The 18,057-nt window shown below is 45.9% G+C and overlaps 1 pseudogene; it reads left to right on the top strand.

The window, feature by feature from the left end:
* Positions 1-70: 70 nt before the first annotated feature.
* On the top strand, positions 71-11,041 carry LOC147602183 (alpha-2-macroglobulin-like protein 1; annotated as a pseudogene).
* The last annotated feature ends 7,016 nt before the right edge of the window (positions 11,042-18,057 follow it).

Below are 18,057 nucleotides of genomic sequence, written 5' to 3'. Positions count from 1 at the left end.
CTGAGGTATCACTTGCTTTTCTGCAGAAAGTCCTGTTGGCCAGAGTGATTCTGCTCCTTGCTCTGATAACATGATGAAGTCAAAACCACGGACACTTTTCCCAGAGACCTGGATTTGGGATTTAGTCTCTGTTGGGTTGATAACAGCCTCTGTCTCCCTTCCCCAGAGAGACCCCTGGAGACTTCTGACTGCTTCTGAATAAGTTCTCCTCTTTCCCTGCTATAGGGACAATGGACAAGCATCTGTCCAAGTTGCTGTTCCTGATACCATCACAGAATGGAATGCCAACACCTTCTGTGTTGCTGAAACTGGGTTTGGGTTCTCTCCTCTGACCACTCTTAGGGTCTTCCAGCCTTTCTTTGTAGATCTGTCAATGCCATACTCTGTGATCCAAGGGGAGACTTTCAGTCTAAAAGCCACTGTCTTCAACTACCTCAAGGGCTGTATCCAGGTGAGTATTCCCCCAGTTACACACCTCTGTGAGAGCAAAAACTTGAGCCCAAAGGCAAGATATGAGCTTCTCAGGAGCCTAGATGCTGGTGTCTGGGCCACAAAGCACAGTCTCACACTTCATGACCCATGGTGTTTGCAGTGCCTGGTACTAACACTATGCCAATGTATACCTCACCACACTCAGGTGCGTACTACTCTCAGAGAGACCCCAGAACTAAAGATGGATGCCTGTCCAGACTGCCAGTTCACCAGCTGCCTCTGTGCCAATGAAGCAGAAAGCTTTGAGTGGAATGTGACAGCCACCAGGCTTGGTGAGGTTGAGCAGAGGGATGTGTGGCAGCTAGCAGGAGGAGGGGTGGGATTTACCTGCATCTGCATGTCTGGTCCTGACACCTGTACAGCTGTTTGCTGCAAGTGCTCAATGATGTGCCCTTGTGCTTCCTGCAGGCAAAGTGAATGTCACTGTGAGCAGCGTAGCAGAAGATTCACATGATCTGTGTGATTACAGGATTGCTATGACACCTTTGCAAGGAGAGAGAGACACAGTGATAAAACCTCTGCTTGTGAAGGTTAGTCAGACCTTAGGGTGGAGAACACCTGGAGACAGTGGGTCATCCTCTGAGGCAATTAACAAGATGCTAACAGGAAGTTTAGCCCCTTCTTGGAAGGAGACAGGCCTGTTGAGGCATGGTGACTTCCTTTCCTGCCTTCCTTGTCTGAATTACTCTTTCTCCATCTGCAGCCAGGAGGTGTCCTACAGGAGAAGCCCCAAAATGCCCTTCTCTGTGCTGCAGGTATGGCACAAAAATCCCTGACTGCTATTGACAATAAGAGCAGGATGGAAGGGACAGGGCTACTGCAAATACCCAGAGGTGGGGAGAATTTGTTAGAGAGCAAGCGCTGGTGGCACCATCCCTGCCTGGGAGGACAACCACTATAGTTTGTCTGTGTCTGTCTTCTACCTGGCCAAGTTTCCTTGTGTGTGATACTTCTTCCAAGGGATATATTTCTGGGTTCTCCCTTCCTCAGATAACACTGTCTCTGAAGAGTTCTCCCTGACGCTACCTGCAGAAGTGCTGGAGGGATCTGGCAGAGCCACTTTCTCTGTGATTGGTGAGAAAGGCTTTCCCTGCTCTTGGGTCCCCAGAGCGAAGAGCTTGCACAATGCTTTGGCCTTAATGCTGCATTGACACAGTTCCTCATGAGATAAACTGTAAGGTGTGTGATGTTGGCCTCAGAAATGTGGATCAAGTAATCTTTTTCAATATTTATTCCTCTCATAAGGAATAACCCTGGGTGATGCCCAAGTGGCTGGAAAAGAAGGCACAAAATGGAGTATCTTCTCTGACGTCTGTCACTCCCATCCATCTAAGTGAACCAAAACCATCCCTGCAGATTTACACCTAGTTTGCCTGTCTAATTCTTTTCCCTCCTTTATAACAGGAATGACAGGTCTCTTCACCTTTCTTCAGATCCCCTCAAGCTTTGCTTTCCCTCCCTCTTCCCAGAACCATACCATCTTCCCCTTGTGTTCTAGACTAATCCAGGAAGGGTCAGCAGAAATCTTAATCGCCTCTGTTCATTGAGGGGCTGGCTCTTTACCAGGACCCAAGTAGAATGTAGATAAGGTAGCAGTCCCTTTGTTTCACACTGCTGAATTTCTGTGCTTTTTCCTTCTCCTGCTCCTCCACCTCAAACTGAAGGGGACATCATGGGCCCAGCACTTCAAAATTTAGACTAGCTGCTACAGATGCCCTTTGGCTGTGGTGAACAGAACATGGTTCAGTTTGCACAAAATATCTTCATACTCCAGTACTTGAATAAGACTAAACAACTGGACCCAAAAATTGAAGATAAAGCACTGAAATTCCTGAAAACAGGTAAACATTGTCTTTCTTCCTTCCACTGCAAAATGAAGGTGCGCTTAATCAAGAGTGTGGGGCGCTGGTCTGGTAGGGAGGTGCAGGGCAGGAGTGGGAGCACTGCCAGAGCTGTGACAGAGGAAGATGTCACAGAGCATAAGGGAAATGTCTCATGGAAGGAAAAGTGGGTTTCTGAAGAAAACACACCTTTCTTCTGTCTCTACCTGTTATTGAAGTATTAAGCCTGCTTTTCAGAAAAGAGAGTAGGTAATTAATGATCTCCATCATCATGTGATGCCTGTGGTTTATTCCCTTATCAGTCTGAGGCAGATGAAAGTCCCTTGTGGAAACAGGGCATCAGCTGTTATTAATTGGAATAAAGAGCAGCCTTTGGGAATAGATATGAGTTTGGTAGCTTAGTGTTTCCCTTTGTTTTAGGACATGTACTGTGGGGACATGTCAGCTCTGTCCAATATAATTTGAATTTAATACAGTGGCATTGTCTGTGTCTCATGTGCCTCACATTCCAGCCTGCCAGTCTCCTTATCCTACTACTTTACAAGCTCAGCAGCCTCTCATGAATAGGATTTTACTCCCTCTCCTTCCCCCCTTTCTCTCTTGTACTACACATTGGGACAGATATCTGGGAGAGGGGGGCCTACTCAAGGGAATGGCGGCAGCAGAGGGGCAAAATGGAAGGAAAACATCGAGGCCATGTGGAGGGTGGAGGAAGAGCAAACAGATGCGGACAGTGTTCTCCCTCAGAGCTCAAAGGCATCGCCTTGTTGCTTTCTGCATGTCTTATAAACGGCGCTTTCTTGATTCCCAACAGGGCTAGCAGAAGTTCTGAAAAACAAACAGGGTTTCATATTGGTCTCGTCTAGGAAAAGCCTTCCTCCTCACTCCTACACCTCCTTTTATTCACAGCAAGCTACCCATGAGAGTTCCGTCAGGCATGGAGAGACATGAGGTGGCTGAGCATGTCACCGTTCTGCAGACCAGAGGGCAGATACCCACAGTACTTGCACGTAACAGCTCTAGTAACGTAAAGCAGCCACATGGCGCACCCCAGTGATGCTGTGCAACTGCTTCTTGTCACTTGAATGCTGTGGGATACATAGGGAATTGTGGGGTGGTAGGTTTGCCTCAATTTTTCTGGCTGTAGGACCTGGTGAAGTCTCTTGCTGTGAAGCCTTTTTCCCACAGGAAGGATAAAGTTTGAGCTGCTACACTGAGAGTTGTCATGCCACCTGTCTTCATAGGTTATCAGCGTCAGTTGCTCTACAAACATGATGATGGCTCTTACAGTGCCTTTGGGAAAGCTGACAACCAAAGCAACACATGGTGAGTGACTAGAGCTGGTGCTGTCATCCCAAACCTATTGTCCTTCCTGGTTCAGCTCCTGCCTGTGATATGGAATTCCTCTATGCTCTGCCCACAGGCTGACAGCATTTTTAGCCAGGTCCTTCGGACAAGCCAGCTCTCACATTTACATCAACAAGGATCATGTGCACAATGCTCTGCTCTGGCTGCAGAAGCACCAGCTGCCCAATGGCTGCTTCCAGAGTGTGGGGAAGCTCTTCAACAATGACTTGAAGGTATGGCTGCCAAGCACGGGAGTGGGAGGAACACAGTGTGGGGCACGGGGTTGCTTCCCCAGGCTCTTCCACTGTGCACAGTAGCACAAAGCAATGTCTCTATGGCCTAGCACATCCAAGGCAGCTTCCCAGAGCAGAAAGAAAAAGCATGGCCTAAACCAGAAGGCATTTGCTCTGTGTGAGATTTTAATCCCTGCCAGGCTTTCTTAATTTTTACTCTAGCCAAAAGGCACCATAGCTAATTATGCAAGACACTGCAGGGGCACAGGGAGAATATTTTTATGTTTTAGTGCTTGTCTAGAATACCCTGGCTGGATTCTCCCTCTTCCCATGACTTATGATGCACAATATCCTTCAGACAGGCCTGAGTATGTGCTCTAATTTGGTATTATCTGAAGACACAGTTGTCCCTCCTCTGCTCACCAAGTGTAACTTCTCCTGGAGCCTGGCATCCCCATAATTTTCCTGCAGCATATCTGGAAATGCACCAAACTCTTGGTGAATATGCCCTACTGCTCAGGTACTAAACAGTGTGCATGCAGTATGGCAATACTTGAATCCATTGTCTTTCTAAAGGGAAGAGTAATCCATACTGGTCAGAGTGCAAAGTTGCCCATATTAAACACAAGGCAGGTTTATGAAAGAAAACAGGCTGCTATTTTAGCAAAGCAAAGAGTTACACTTTTTTTTTTCCCTTAAAATTTGGATGCAGTACAAAATAAAACCAGAGTGTACAGGTAGACTGTTCATCCTTGTCTGACTTTTATTAATTTCTCAGTTTTGAGCTTTCTATTTTAATAGAACTTTTTGGAATAGATTTTGCACCCCCACCCTCCTTACACTTCAAAGTTTCTACTATTCAGTGTGAATGATGCTTTCTCAGCATCTCAGCCCAAATTTCCCCCCTCATTTTAGATGTAATCTTGTCTCATGTCTGAGGATGCAAGCAGAACTTCCTCAAGAATGAGTGTCCTCTGATGGGAAAAGAGGCTTCTGTGAGCCTGTTTACCCATATTAACCTGTAGCTTCTCAGAGTCAGATGAATTGTATGTAAACTTGTAATGCTTCTTGTATGCTTCTTGTATGCAAATCCTGCATCACAAAAACTTTGTTCAAGTGTCCAATTGTAACATATTTAATAAAATAAATAACCTGACAGTTTTCTGAAAAGGCAGACCTAGGCTTTATACAAAATATGGCTCTGAGGCTGCCCTCAACACCAGTCTTTCATAATATTCAGTAAGTGAGCCTGGAGTGCTTTCCTTCAGTCTCCACATGTCCAGGAATGCCCAAAGACATTCTACTGTACTCTCTTAGATACGCTATCCATAGGCCATTTCAGTGGCTATGCAACGACAGGCAAGCAAAGGTTAGTTTTGTCCCTTTCTGATGTTTGTCTATATGACTTGCAGGGTGGTGTGAATAATACAATCTCATTAACAGCCTACATCACTGCTGCACTGGCGGAGCTCCATCTGGAGAAATATGTAAGTCCCATCTAAACTCTTGCAGTGCTTGGGAGCATGCTCCACCCTTCATTCCTCCCCAGATCTGTGGTTTCAAGGAGTACCCAGCTTGAGTTGATGAAAGATTCTATCATGTCCCACCTTTGTACACAATAAGCTCAACAGGAAATTTTTAACTTGGTAAGGAGTTCTTAATATAAATGGCCTGATTTGCAGCAAAGCAGAGCATCTGCCATTCCCAAATGATCTCAGGGGAAACAATTGTCTATGAAAATGGCTCAGAGCTTGCAGGGAGAGGCAATAGTTTTGATTAAACTGACCAATATTGTTAAAGGAAAAAAAAAAAGATCACCTTTCAAGTATGAAACCCCTTCTCCTTCAGACCCGAAATAAAAGCAGTGATCTTCAAGCTGAGTGTAGACTATTCTAGACACAATGGGCTGATACTCCAGCCTTACTGGTACAGTTCTGAAAACAACATCGTACCCTGTTGAGAGCTGAGAACCACAGCATGCAAGTCTGACAGTTCTGAGCCAGTGTGTTACCAGATAATTTGTGTAGTTGGATTCTCCAGCATATTAACAATCCCTCATCCCAGTGATATGCCCAGTCACATATTTGTTTTCAACCCACAGTGCTTTGTCCACTCTGCTTTGTGTGTTTCACAGTCCTGAGAGACATGCTAGCACTGAAATACGTCAGTGATGTAGCTGGGATATGTGAGGGTTGGGAATAGATTTTCACAACAAAAAGTGGTCAGAGGAAATTCACTGGGTTTGGATTCCTTTCTCAGGACACCATGCTGGATAATGCCTTACATTGCCTCAAGAATATAACACTAGATAAGACAAGCCTTTATGTCAAGGCCTTGATAGCTTATGTCTTCACACTGACCAAGGACATGGAGATGAGAAAGCAGCTCCTGGATACGCTAGAGAAGGAAACTGGTAGGTTGTTAGTGTTTAGAAGATTTCATGTTCTAGAGATAATTATTATGTTTAAGGCCTGATATCTGTAGGATTTTATTGCACTGGTTTGGAAAATTTAATTTTTCTCAGATTGTCTTTTGTGTTGGAAAATGGTAATTTATTTAAGCTGTGAAAGTCTCTAGTTTTCTCAGATCCAGGAAACAACTTCTAATGAAAAGCAGCAGAGGTGATCCATGCGTAACTTGTGTGGTCAAAGTACTCACTTGAGTTGTGGTGCTCCCATTATTCTTCAGCAATTCATACATGGTACCAGAGATCTTGCAGAGGAAACTTGCCTCACCATATCTATTTAGCTGCTGGTTTGGACATTTACTTGCAGAATTCAAGCCTTTTGACTGCTTCCCCATTGCTGCTTTACTCAGCACAGAGCCCTTGGGTGGATGCATCTTTATTGCTGTACTGCTAAGCTTAGTTCTTCCTTTTATCTCTTTATCTTGGAAAAAAAACTGGTCTTCTATCCTGAATGAGGATGCCAGGTGGAGGTTTCAAAGCACCTAAGCCTATGGTTAAACAGTTGGTGACAACATTACCTGATTTGCCTTAAGTAAGTTTCTCCCCACACCTGTTTATCTGGGAGTATGGTGAATTACACTGGGGATTGAAAAATAACACAGAAGAAAAAAAGGGAGAGAAGATTTTTCAGCCTGACCAGCTACCAGTGCAGTTCACTGCATAACCACTCAAGCTGCCCAGCTGGCTTCACAGGGTGGCTGGTGGGCCAAGTGGAAGGAGTTGAATCGCACACACTGAGTGCCACACTTTCTCAGAGCTGCCTCTGAGGAAGCAGATATGGAACAAATGATTGAAGCACATCTGCACTGATGTCCAGTCAGCCTGATGCTTCTAACTCACCAAGCACTTTGGAAAATGTCCCCTTAAGGCACAGAGCACTGCAAACTGCCTAGGGGTCAAGTGATAGTTTTCTTTGGCTCTTGCTTCCACTGGTAATAGTTAGCAGTGAGGGAAAAGTGTTGTCCTACATGCTTAGATGTATCTGTGTTCTGCCTGTCGAAACTGAGGATGTGACTGCAGCCATCAGCTGCAGCCAGTTTGCCTGCTGGATAGTCTCTGCCTGAGAGGATTATCTTCTGCTGGCTAGAGACCCCTTTCCATGGCTGGTAGGTAGGATTCTGTTAGCCTCAGGATTACAGCTGGATCTCAAATAGGAGTTTGGTGCTTTTTAAAGAATCTAGGTTAATCTGTGGGTCATCTGTAGCTACATCTCCAAGACACCTTCTAACACACCATGAAAAAAAAATTTCTGCTTATGTCACCTTGCAAATAACAAATCACAAATCCCTCATGCAAAAACCTTCCGTTGTGATAAACATAATGAAGTAATAGCAGTCCATAGAGCCATAGAGTCCCTATGATAAATTCTAAAGCCTTTATGCTAGTTTTATGCAAACAAGTGATTTTGTGATTCTTATTTCAATAGTGAAGGTTTATTCTGAAAACTGAGTTCAAATTTTAAAAGCATTTCAGTTTTTCACATTTGTGCCATCACAGAAGGTGTCTACATTGGCACGATTAAGCTCAAGTCTTAGCTGAATTTTGGTTAGCCCTGTGCTATCACTACAGTAAAACAATCAGCCAGACTCAGAAGCATTCAGTGCTTGTGAGCTTGGACTATAGGTTGGAGCCCAGCTCTAGCTTAAATTGTTCTAGCCTAGGCATTGCATAGTGAGGATGCCAACACAATAATTTGGGTAGTCTTGCTCCTCTGGTAGCCTGCCAGCATTTCTCCCTCAAAGAGTGACTGATTCTTGTACAACAGATAAAACTAACTGGAAATAAGTCCTAGAGCTTTTTAGCACAGGGAGCCCTGTTAGACTATGCTAGGTAAATGCAGAAGAAGCAAAAATGCTGTAGCTTGCAGACATAGTTTTGAATATACACAGAGCTGAATAAGACTAGGACTGAAACAAAAAGCTTCCGTTTAGAGTCAATCAGTTTCTAGAGGAAGTGTTTCCTGGAAGAACGGGTTGAGGATCTGTGGCCTGGATCTCTCAATGCTTTCAGAGGAAGAAATTGAGCCTGTCATACCTGGGTGGCCCTTGAGAGTGCAAAAGCAACAGGAGAGATTGGCTTCTGCACTCTGAGGTGCCCCAGAAAGGCATAGGCATTTCTGATGGTGTACAGGGAACTGCCAGTCCTCAAGGGGTACAAGGGCAGGAAAAGCTGATATTCATAGGGATCTATTGTTCTTCTTTTCCAAATGTTTCTCCCTGTAACAGCAGAGCTCCTGACATCACATTCCAGCAGTGAAGAGTTTTCCTCTTCTACGATTGAGACAGTAGCCTACATCCTCCTGGCTCATGTCTCCAAACCAGACTTGGCATTCAATGAAGCCTCAGTGAGCAAGCTTGTGCACTGGCTCAGTGGACAAAGAAATACCTTTGGTGGATTTGCTTCCACACAGGTAACGAGCCAGGAAAAGTCTTGGGGGAAGGAAAGAGATACTGTGCCTGGAGTAATGTGCACATCTCTCATAAGTATGTCACTCTAGATCCATCTTTTGCAGACAGGCACACACTAGCCCTGCTTGGGAATGGGAAACATGGGGAAACTCTTTTTCTATGTTGTATAACTGGGATTACCTGGGCCCTGGGGCTAGCAGTCCCAGGGCCCAGAAGCTGCCCTTTCCAGATAGCAGAAGTCATCCTGCTGCCTGTGGATTTAGTGGCACAGACCTCGCTTGTGTAAGAGTGTGAATCAGGGCTATGAGGTGTGTAGTTCTCCCTGCAGTGACTGACTTAGTGTGCCAGATCTTGCACCATATTGCTCCATAGCAAACTCACTCTCTCTGCCTTCAGGACACAGTTGTTACCCTCTAGGACCTCGCTCAGTATGCAGCCCTGATTCCTCAGGAGATCAGAGACGTAAAGGTGACAGTGAAAGGCAAGGAGGCTTCTCCATTGAAGTTCCATGTGCACAGGAACAACAAGTTGGTCCTGCATCAAGCACCTCTCCTTGCAGTCCCAGGGATGTACACAGTGCAGGTAACTGGCAGCGGCTGTGTCTGTGTACAGGTGAGTACATATTCAGAACAGAGCTGTCAGGTTTTGCCACTGACTCTTCCAGTGAGGCTTGGCTCTAAATAGGCACTATAGCCTCAAATTCTTAGTAGGATTTGGCTTTCTAGGCAGAACAATGTAATCTACCTGGACTTGTGCAAAGCCTTTGACACTGTCCCACACGACATCCTTCTCTCTAAACTAGAGACACATGGGTTTGATGGATGGACCACTCAGTGGATAAGGAGTTGGCTGGATGGCCACACTCAGAGAGTGGTGGTCAATGGCTCAATGCCCATGTGGAGACCAGTCACAAGTGGTGTCCCTCAGGGGTCTGTGTTGGGCCCGGCCCTGTTCAACATCTTTGTCGGCGACATGGACAGTGGGATAGAGTGCACCCTCATCAAGTTCGCTGATGACACCAAGTTGTGTGGTGCCGTCGACACGCTGGAAGGGGAGGGATGCCATCCAGAGGGACCTTGACAGGCCCGTGCCAACCTCATGAAGTTCAACCAGGCCAAGTGCAAGGTCCTGCACCTGGGTCATGGCAATCCCAGGCACAAATACAGACTGGGCGGGGAATGGATTGAGAGCAGCCCTGAGGAGAAGGACTTGGGAGTGCTGGTGGACGAGAAGCTTAACATGAGCAGGCAATGTGCCCCTGCGGCCCAGAAGGCCAACCACATCCTGGGCTGCATCAAGAGAAGCGTGGCCAGCAGGTCAAGGGAGGTGATTCTGCCCCTCTACTCTGCTCTGGTGAGACCCCACCTGGAGTACTGTGTCCAGTTCTGGAGCCCCCAACACAAGAAGGACATGGACCAGTTGGAGAAGGTCCAGAGGAGGGCCACGAAGATGATAAAAGGGCTGGAGCACCTCTCTTATGAAGACAGGCTGAGAGAGTTGGGGCTGTTCAGCCTGGAGAAGAGGAGACTCCGGGGAGACCTTATAGCAGTCTTCCGATACCTAAAGGGGGCCTACAGGAAAGATGGAGAGAGGCTGTTCAGGGAGGCCTGTTGCGATAGGACAAGGAGGTAATGGTTTTAAAATAGAGGGGGGTAGATTTAGATTGGATATTAGGAAAAAATTTTTTACACTGAGGGTGGTAGAACACTGGAACAGGTTGCCCAGAGAGGTGGTGGATGCCCCATCCCTGGAAACGTTCAAGGCCAGGCTGGATGAGGCTCTGAGCAACCTGATCTAGTCGGGGATGTCCCTGCTCCTTGCAGGGGAGTTGGACTAGATGACCTTTGAAGGTCCCTTCCAACCCTAATCATTCTATGATTCTATGAAGCTTAAAGTAGCTCAGGTATAGTCTGTTTACATTGTTTTATTGCAATCATCTATGATATCTTCTTCTCAGAAATGTCTCAGCTTTGCTGTTACATGCCATGTCATCATTAAGAGATCAGTAGATCTGAAGTCAGGAGTGACGAGATACAGAACAGTACCTACTTTTATGTCGAACGTATGTTGCCGATGTCACTGCTTCAGGAACTCAGCTCTATATATCTTCTGACAGTAAATATTCTTTGGGTTGTTATCACATGCAGAGAAGGGGAGTCTTGTAGGACCAAGGTCTTCTTACCCCAGTATACCAACATACCTAATCCATCAGGAGAACACATCCTGGCAGCTTTGATAGTAGTCTCCTTATGAGCCATTCATGCAGCAAAGAACTGCAGAGTCAAGTCGCTCTCTGTGAAAACCTCTCTTACTGGGTCACGTCTGTTCAGCCATCTCTTATGATGCTCACAGAGAATCTGCAAACAGTGTATAGACAAGAGGACACAATAATTATTTATTGGTAATGTATGTAGGAGGTAGCTAGGTCTCACACTACTTGCGTACACTTACTGACTTGAATATAGTCAACAAGCATAAGACATCTGATGCGTACCTGCTGGCCGGCAGTCAGTCACCAGGCAAGTGGAGGAAGATTGGCCTGTGCTACTCTTCAGAGGAGCATGATCATCCCTCTTGCTGAGTTGTTCTCTTCTGATTCTCTGTTCTTTCTTTCATGTCAACAGTTAAGAGTCACACTTCTTGCTTCTTGTGGGAAGGGTTTTAGCTAATATACTTTCTCACAACTTAACAATATTTTTTTTTCAGTAGGACTAAGATAATGTTGTACTGAATGAGGTCTTGGATTGCAGACAACTGAGCCTTCATGCTGAGGGTTACATTTGGCAGATATATCTGATGCTATGTGCTAAACACAGCATGTTTGAACAGGAAGCACAGCTAGGGCCAATTGTGTTAGCCACTGGTTAGCAATTCATTAAAAGCCAAAGGCACAGGTAGTCCTTTGGCTCATACAGGGATGCTCCAGGGCACTTCACAGAAGTCTTTTCTCCCCCACCAGACCACTTTGTACTATAACATCTCACCACCAAAAACAGAAGAGGTCTTTATCCTGGACGTGGAAACAGTACCAAAAGAACGTGATGGTGTCAGGAAACAGCTTGTCATCCATGTGTCTGTCAGGTATGAGATCTCTTGAGGCTCTTTCTTCAGTGGAAAGAAGTAGGAGCCCCAGCAGTATGACCAGAGCCCCATAAAAACTTCCTGTCTGGAGACAAAGACATGGGGGAAGAATATTTTCTTCTCCATAGATACCAAAGAGATGGTGAACTGAGAATTAAGGCTTGGGGAAGCATGAGAAGACACTGGCAGTGGCTTGCAAAACTACAGCAACTATCTCGGTCAGTGTGGAGCAGCTCAGCAGCCCCCAGAGCACTAGCAGCTGAGATGGCAGCATTCCCAAGAGCCAGAGCTCCCTCTCTGGGGGACGCTTGGAAGCCTAGGCTGACCCAGCCCTGAGATGCATTCTCCTGCAGTGTGAACCTCTGCTGGAACCAGACAGCAGAAACTCCAGTGCCTATACACACTTCGCTTTCCAGCATCTGTCTAGAATGAGTGTCTAGGTCCATATTCTCCATGCTGTACTGTCCTGAAAGAGAACAATGCTGACATTGCTGTTCTCAATCTGTAACATCAAAGATCACTTCCATCTGTTGTAGAAGGCAGCATGAACATTAACCATAACACATTTGCTACACAATCTATCTCCGTATTGACCAAGTAGATGGAGCAAGAAGTTCCCTTCCTCCCATCAGCTACACAAGATGTTCAGCTTTCACATCACTGTAGAGCAGGCCAGAGTTTGGAACTGTTCGTTACTATCTCCTACAAATATTGTGATGCCTATCATATCTAATGTGCTTCCCTCCTGCCTTCTTTCAGTTATGTAGGGGACTGTGAAACCAGTAACATGGCCCTGGCGGAAGTGGAGACGCTGTCAGGGTTCATTCCTGCAAAGAGCTCTGTGAAAGAGGTAAGACGTTTTCCTCTGGCCTTCCCTGAAGATATGAAAATCTATTTTCCAGATGTAGCTTAGCCAGAAATATCCAAACTTCTAAGAACTGCTGGAGAATGGTAGCTGCTATGAGGTTATCTTACTACAAGTTAACTAAACTAAGCAAGCACAGATATAGTGGGCTATTTCTCAAGGCAACTTCCCACTTGCAGAACTGATTGTGTAGTTTTTCTTGTTCAGTAGTGAGGATCACATATGTGGCAAGAGGTTAGAAAGGTGCTGAAAAGCACCTGCTTAAAACCATCTGGGGTGCACTGAGACCCTTTGCTGATGCCAGTGCCAGTGGAATATTCTATAAAGCACTGCTGAATACCATAGAGTTGTTCAATGGCATGCTTCAGAGTTCCAGGAGATAGCCACAAAGATCCATTATGTTCTCCTACTAACGTTGTTTCCCTTTGCTGCAAGTGCTGAAAGTAGGAATGTGACTCAAGGACACTTGTTCCAAATCTGAAAAAATATTTTCTAAGGCTTTATGAGCTCCCAACAAATTTCAGTGCCGTTGTGGTTGGGGAACTGCTCTGGTTTTATTTAGTGATGGAGGGCTACGGTGGTAGCTTCTGCAAGAAGCTGCTAGGTTGGACCCAGTGCTGGCCAGGGCTGAGCCAATAGACGACAGAATGCTCCCTGATAATGCCTCTGTGATAAAGTATTTAAGAAGGGGAAAAACAAAAAAAAGGAAGAAGATGTGAAGACGTTGAGCAGGAGGCAGAGAGGGGGAAGCACGAGCCTTGTGGACCTTGCAGGCCTTACCCTCTGGCCCAGCCCGGCTGCAAGAAGTGGAGAGATGAGATGGGATGTGAAGAGAACCTGAGAGGCGTCTGCCTGCCTGTTGTGAAGCATTTCTTGTGAGAGGAATGACTGCAGATGCCAAGGTCAGTGAAGAAGGAGGGGGAGGAGTAATGCTGCTCCTGGCCAGAATTCCCCTGCAGCCCGTGGTGATGACCATGGTGGAGCAGGCTGTCCCCCTGCAGCCCATGGAGGTCCCCGGAGGAGCAGAGATCCACCTGCAGCCTGTGAAGGACCCCATGTTGGGGCAGGTGGATGCCTGAAGGAGGCTGTGGCGTGTGGAGGGCCCACGCTGGGGCAGCCATTCTGGAGGGACCCACGCCGGAGCAGTTTGAAGAAGGACTGTAGCCCATGGAAGGGACTCCATGATGGAGCAGGGGAGGAATGTGAGGAGTTCGTCCCCTCAACGACAAAACAGCAGTGTAAAATGACATGTGAGGAACTGACTGTAACCCACATTCCCTCTGCCTCCCTGTGCTGCTTGGGGGTCGGGGGGAAGGTAGTAGAGATAATGTGAAGCCCAGGATGGGTGGGAGGAGGTTATCTTGTTCTCTATCTCATTATCCTGCTTTGATTTTAGTAATAAATGAATAGTTTTCCCCAAGTCGAGTCTGTTTTACCTGTAATGGTAACTTTAAGGATTTCTCCCTGTCCTTATTTCAAACCTCAAGCCTTTTTTTCTTATATTATCTCTCCCTATTCTCTCAAAGGGTGGGGGGAGTGAGAGAGAGACTGCATAGTCTGGTCCTTATCGGGGCTAAACTATGACAGGAATGCATGTTTTCGCTTCAGTAGGCTAAGTACTGTAGTCAGCAGTCATTCACTGACAAGTTCACTGACAAATACTGACAAGCTCTAGTCACGCCACCCAAGTTGCAGAAGGCAAAAGCAGGGACTGGGAGAATGAAGAGCCACCCACTGTACTGGAAGAGCAGATTTGGGAACATCTAAGGAACCTGAAGATGCATCCGCGGTCCTGAGGGAACCGGTAGATGAAGTTGCCAAGCTGCTGATCATCATATTTGAGAAGTTGTGGCAGTCTGGTGAGGTCCTCGATGACTGGAAGAGGGGTAACATAGCCCCCATTTTTAAAAAGGGGGACAAGGAAGACCTGGGGAACTACAGGTAAGGTCAGTCTCACCTCTGTGCCTGGCAAGGTCATGGAGCAGATTCTCGTGGAAACCATGCTAAGGCACATGGAGAGCAAGGAGGTGATTGGTGACAGCCAACATGGCTTCAATAAGGGCAGATGTACCTGACCAATTTGGTGGCCTTCAATGATGAGGTTACAGCATTGGTGGATCAGGGAAGATCAACTGATGTCATCTAACTGGACTTGTGCAAGGCGTTTGACACTGTCCCACACAACAGCCTTCTTTCTAAGCTGGAGAGACATGGATTTGATGGATGGACCACTCAGTGGATAAGGAATTGGCTGGATGGCTGCACTCAGAGAGTGGTGGTCAATGGCTTGGTGCCCAAGTGGAGACTGGTCACGAGTAGTGTCCCTCAGGGGTCCATGTTGGGCCCGGCCCTGTTTAACATCTTTGTCGGCGACATGGACAGTGGGATAGAGTGCACCCTCAGCAAGTTCGCTGACAACACCAAGCTGTGTGGTGTGGTTGACACACTGGAGGGGAGGGATGCCATCCAGAGGGACCTTGACAGGCTAGAGAGGTGCAAACTTGTGCCAACCTCATGAAGTTCAACCAGGCCAAGTGCAAGGTTCTGCACGTGGATTGGGGCAATCCCAAGTATAAATACAGGCTGGGCGGGGAATGGATTGAGAGCAGCCCTGAGGAGAAGGACTTGGGAGTGATGGTGGATGAGAAGCTCAGCATGAGCCAACAATGCGCCCTTGCAGCCCAGAAGGCCAACCACATCCTGGGCTGCATCAAGAAGAGCGTGGCCAGCAGGTCGAGGGAGGTGATTCTGCCCCTCTACTGCACTCTGGTGAGACCTCATCTGAAGTACTGCTTTCAGTTCTGGAGCCCCCAGCACAAGAAGGACATGGACCAGTTGGAGAGGGTCCAGAAAAGGACTACAAAGATGATCAGAGGGCTGGAGCACCTCTCCTATGATCATAGGCTGAGAGAGTTGGGGCTATTAAGCCTGGAGAAGAGGAAGCTCTGGGGAGACCTGATAGTGGCTTTCCAATACCTAAAGGAGGCCACAAGAAAGATGGGGAGAAACCCTTCGGTAGGGCCTGGTGTGACAAGGGGTAATGATTTTAAAATAGAGGGAGGTAGATTCACATTAGATATTAGGAAAAAAATTTTTACACTGAGGGTGGTAGAATACTGGAACAGGTTGCCCAGAGAGGTGGTGGATGCCCCATCCCTGGAAACATTCAAGGCCAGTTTGGATGAGGCTCTGAGCAACCTATCTACTGGGAGATGTCCTTGCTTCTTGCAGGGGGGTTGGACTAGATGACCTTTGAAGGTCCCTTCCAACCCTAACAATTCTATGATTCTAACACTGAAGGCCAATGAGATGCTGCTAACAAAGCTTATCCTTTGTCTTCCTATACAGCTGGAGAAAATACCCCTGGTGAAAAAGACAGAGATAAAACCAGACAAAGTCACAATCTATTTGGAAGAGGTAAGAGGAAGACCACAGGGAGCTGCCCATTCAAGTGGTAGCAACTGCAGTCTTTGCGTTGGGACTCTCAGAGATCAGAAATGCAAATCTCTAGGCTGGTCAAGCAGCTAAAATTTTGGCAAAAGAGGAAGAGAGTGGAAGAACCTGGGGAAATGAGAAAGGAATCTCTGATGCAGAGGGAATACATTTGGTATGCAGGTGACTTTGAGAAGGCCAGTGCATTCCTGCTCACTTCTATTCTTCTCTCCAGCTGGATGAGACTTTTCTGAAGCTTAATATCTCAGTGGAACAAGATGTTGAAGTGCAGAACCTGAAAGCAGCAACAGTGCACATCTATGACTACTATAAGCCAGGGGAGATTTCACTGCCATAGGCCAAGAGTAACTATTATACCTCCCACTCAGACATAGTTCTGTCTGTGCCCTTTATTTCCTTATCTCACTTATTCCAGTGCACTTCCTCCTGGAACTCCAAGCATTGGTTTCCTCTGTACAAAACTTCTACATTCAACTAGCAGGATCACTTGCTTTTCTGTTCTTGAGATCAGACTGCCTTGCACTATGAATATGTTGTGGTGTAAATGTGTTCAAAATGAGTGTGTTTTTTGACTTCCTCTAGATTCAGGCAACCTCTCTGTGGAATGAAAGCTTCTCTGTCAATTTACCATATCTTTTTCTGCTCTTTAGCTGTCTTCAAAATACTTAGGTATTTATTTAAAATCAATGTTACATACTGTCACCCTAATCCATTAGAAGACAGAATTAAGTTCTATGCTTTTCATGTATAATGTAATAATCCTACCATCCATTGGGTGCTGCCATGTTTCAGAGGATAATAAGAAAATAATTTCTTACCCTTTAAAAGTCTAAATTAGCTATCAGCACACAGAAGAGAGATTTTGGAGTCATTTTGAGCCTCTGATTATTTCATGCTCAGTATGATTCAAACCAGTAGATGGAATATTAAGAATTATTTTTAAAAAATATTTGAAAAAATTTGAGAACAAAATGGAAAAATTACCACTGGAGTTTTAGAAAACAGCATCATAGGCTTACATGTTGTATACTGAATTCCATTCTTGTTCTCCCTTCCACATCATGTCAAGAAAAGGAGAAGACTTCTTAATCCAGCCTTTACAGAGCTAAATATTGTCACCTAATAAGGTCTCTCTTTGCTATTCCATCCTGTACAAGAATTTTTGTGCTTAGCACATACACTTCAAAAATTATCTGACTTGAAAATACTAGTTATCAGTAAATCTCATGACTGAAAGACAAAATATGGAAATATTCTCTATGTACAAAAATGTTCTTGCATTAGAAGATATCACACTGCATAAGAGGACCTTTTACAGCTGTAGTGGAGACACATCAGGGAGACAGTCTACAGTCAGTCTACAGTCTGATCCACTGTAGACATTTTTCTGACCCTGCATTCACAATCTGGAAAGTGAATATTTTAAGAAGCTTGGCATTACCCTACCATGCAGTTCTGTAGCTCACCACCCTTTCTCTTTTGTTTCTACAGATGACCGCACAGCAAGAGAATACGTTTTCCCTTGCAGTTCAGGTTAGTGTTAACAGGCTTCCAAGGTGGGAACAGCTGAAACAGTTAGAGCAGAGGACTGACAATAAGGAAGCAAAGCAGCCCACCTCTGTTCTCGATTTAATTCCATCATGTGCTATGGAGCCTTCTTGGACTGCAGATTGAACTGGAATCTACTATACTAGTTGCGGGCACAGTTTGTAGTTCAGGTGTAATCTCAGTGCAAACCAGGGCTTGAGCATGCCATGGAAGGTTAAAAAGATCTATCTTTATTCCATTTTCATACACTCATATGTGCAGTCCTTGCAGCATCCCAAATCTGAATGCAACTGGAAATGCCTATATCAGTGACAAAAAGATG

The sequence above is a fragment of the Chlamydotis macqueenii genome, chromosome 1 (genome assembly GCF_036417535.1).
Source record: "Chlamydotis macqueenii isolate bChlMac1 chromosome 1, bChlMac1.mat, whole genome shotgun sequence".
NCBI lineage: Eukaryota > Metazoa > Chordata > Aves > Otidiformes > Otididae > Chlamydotis > Chlamydotis macqueenii.
This window is presented reverse-complemented; position numbering and strand designations above follow the sequence as displayed.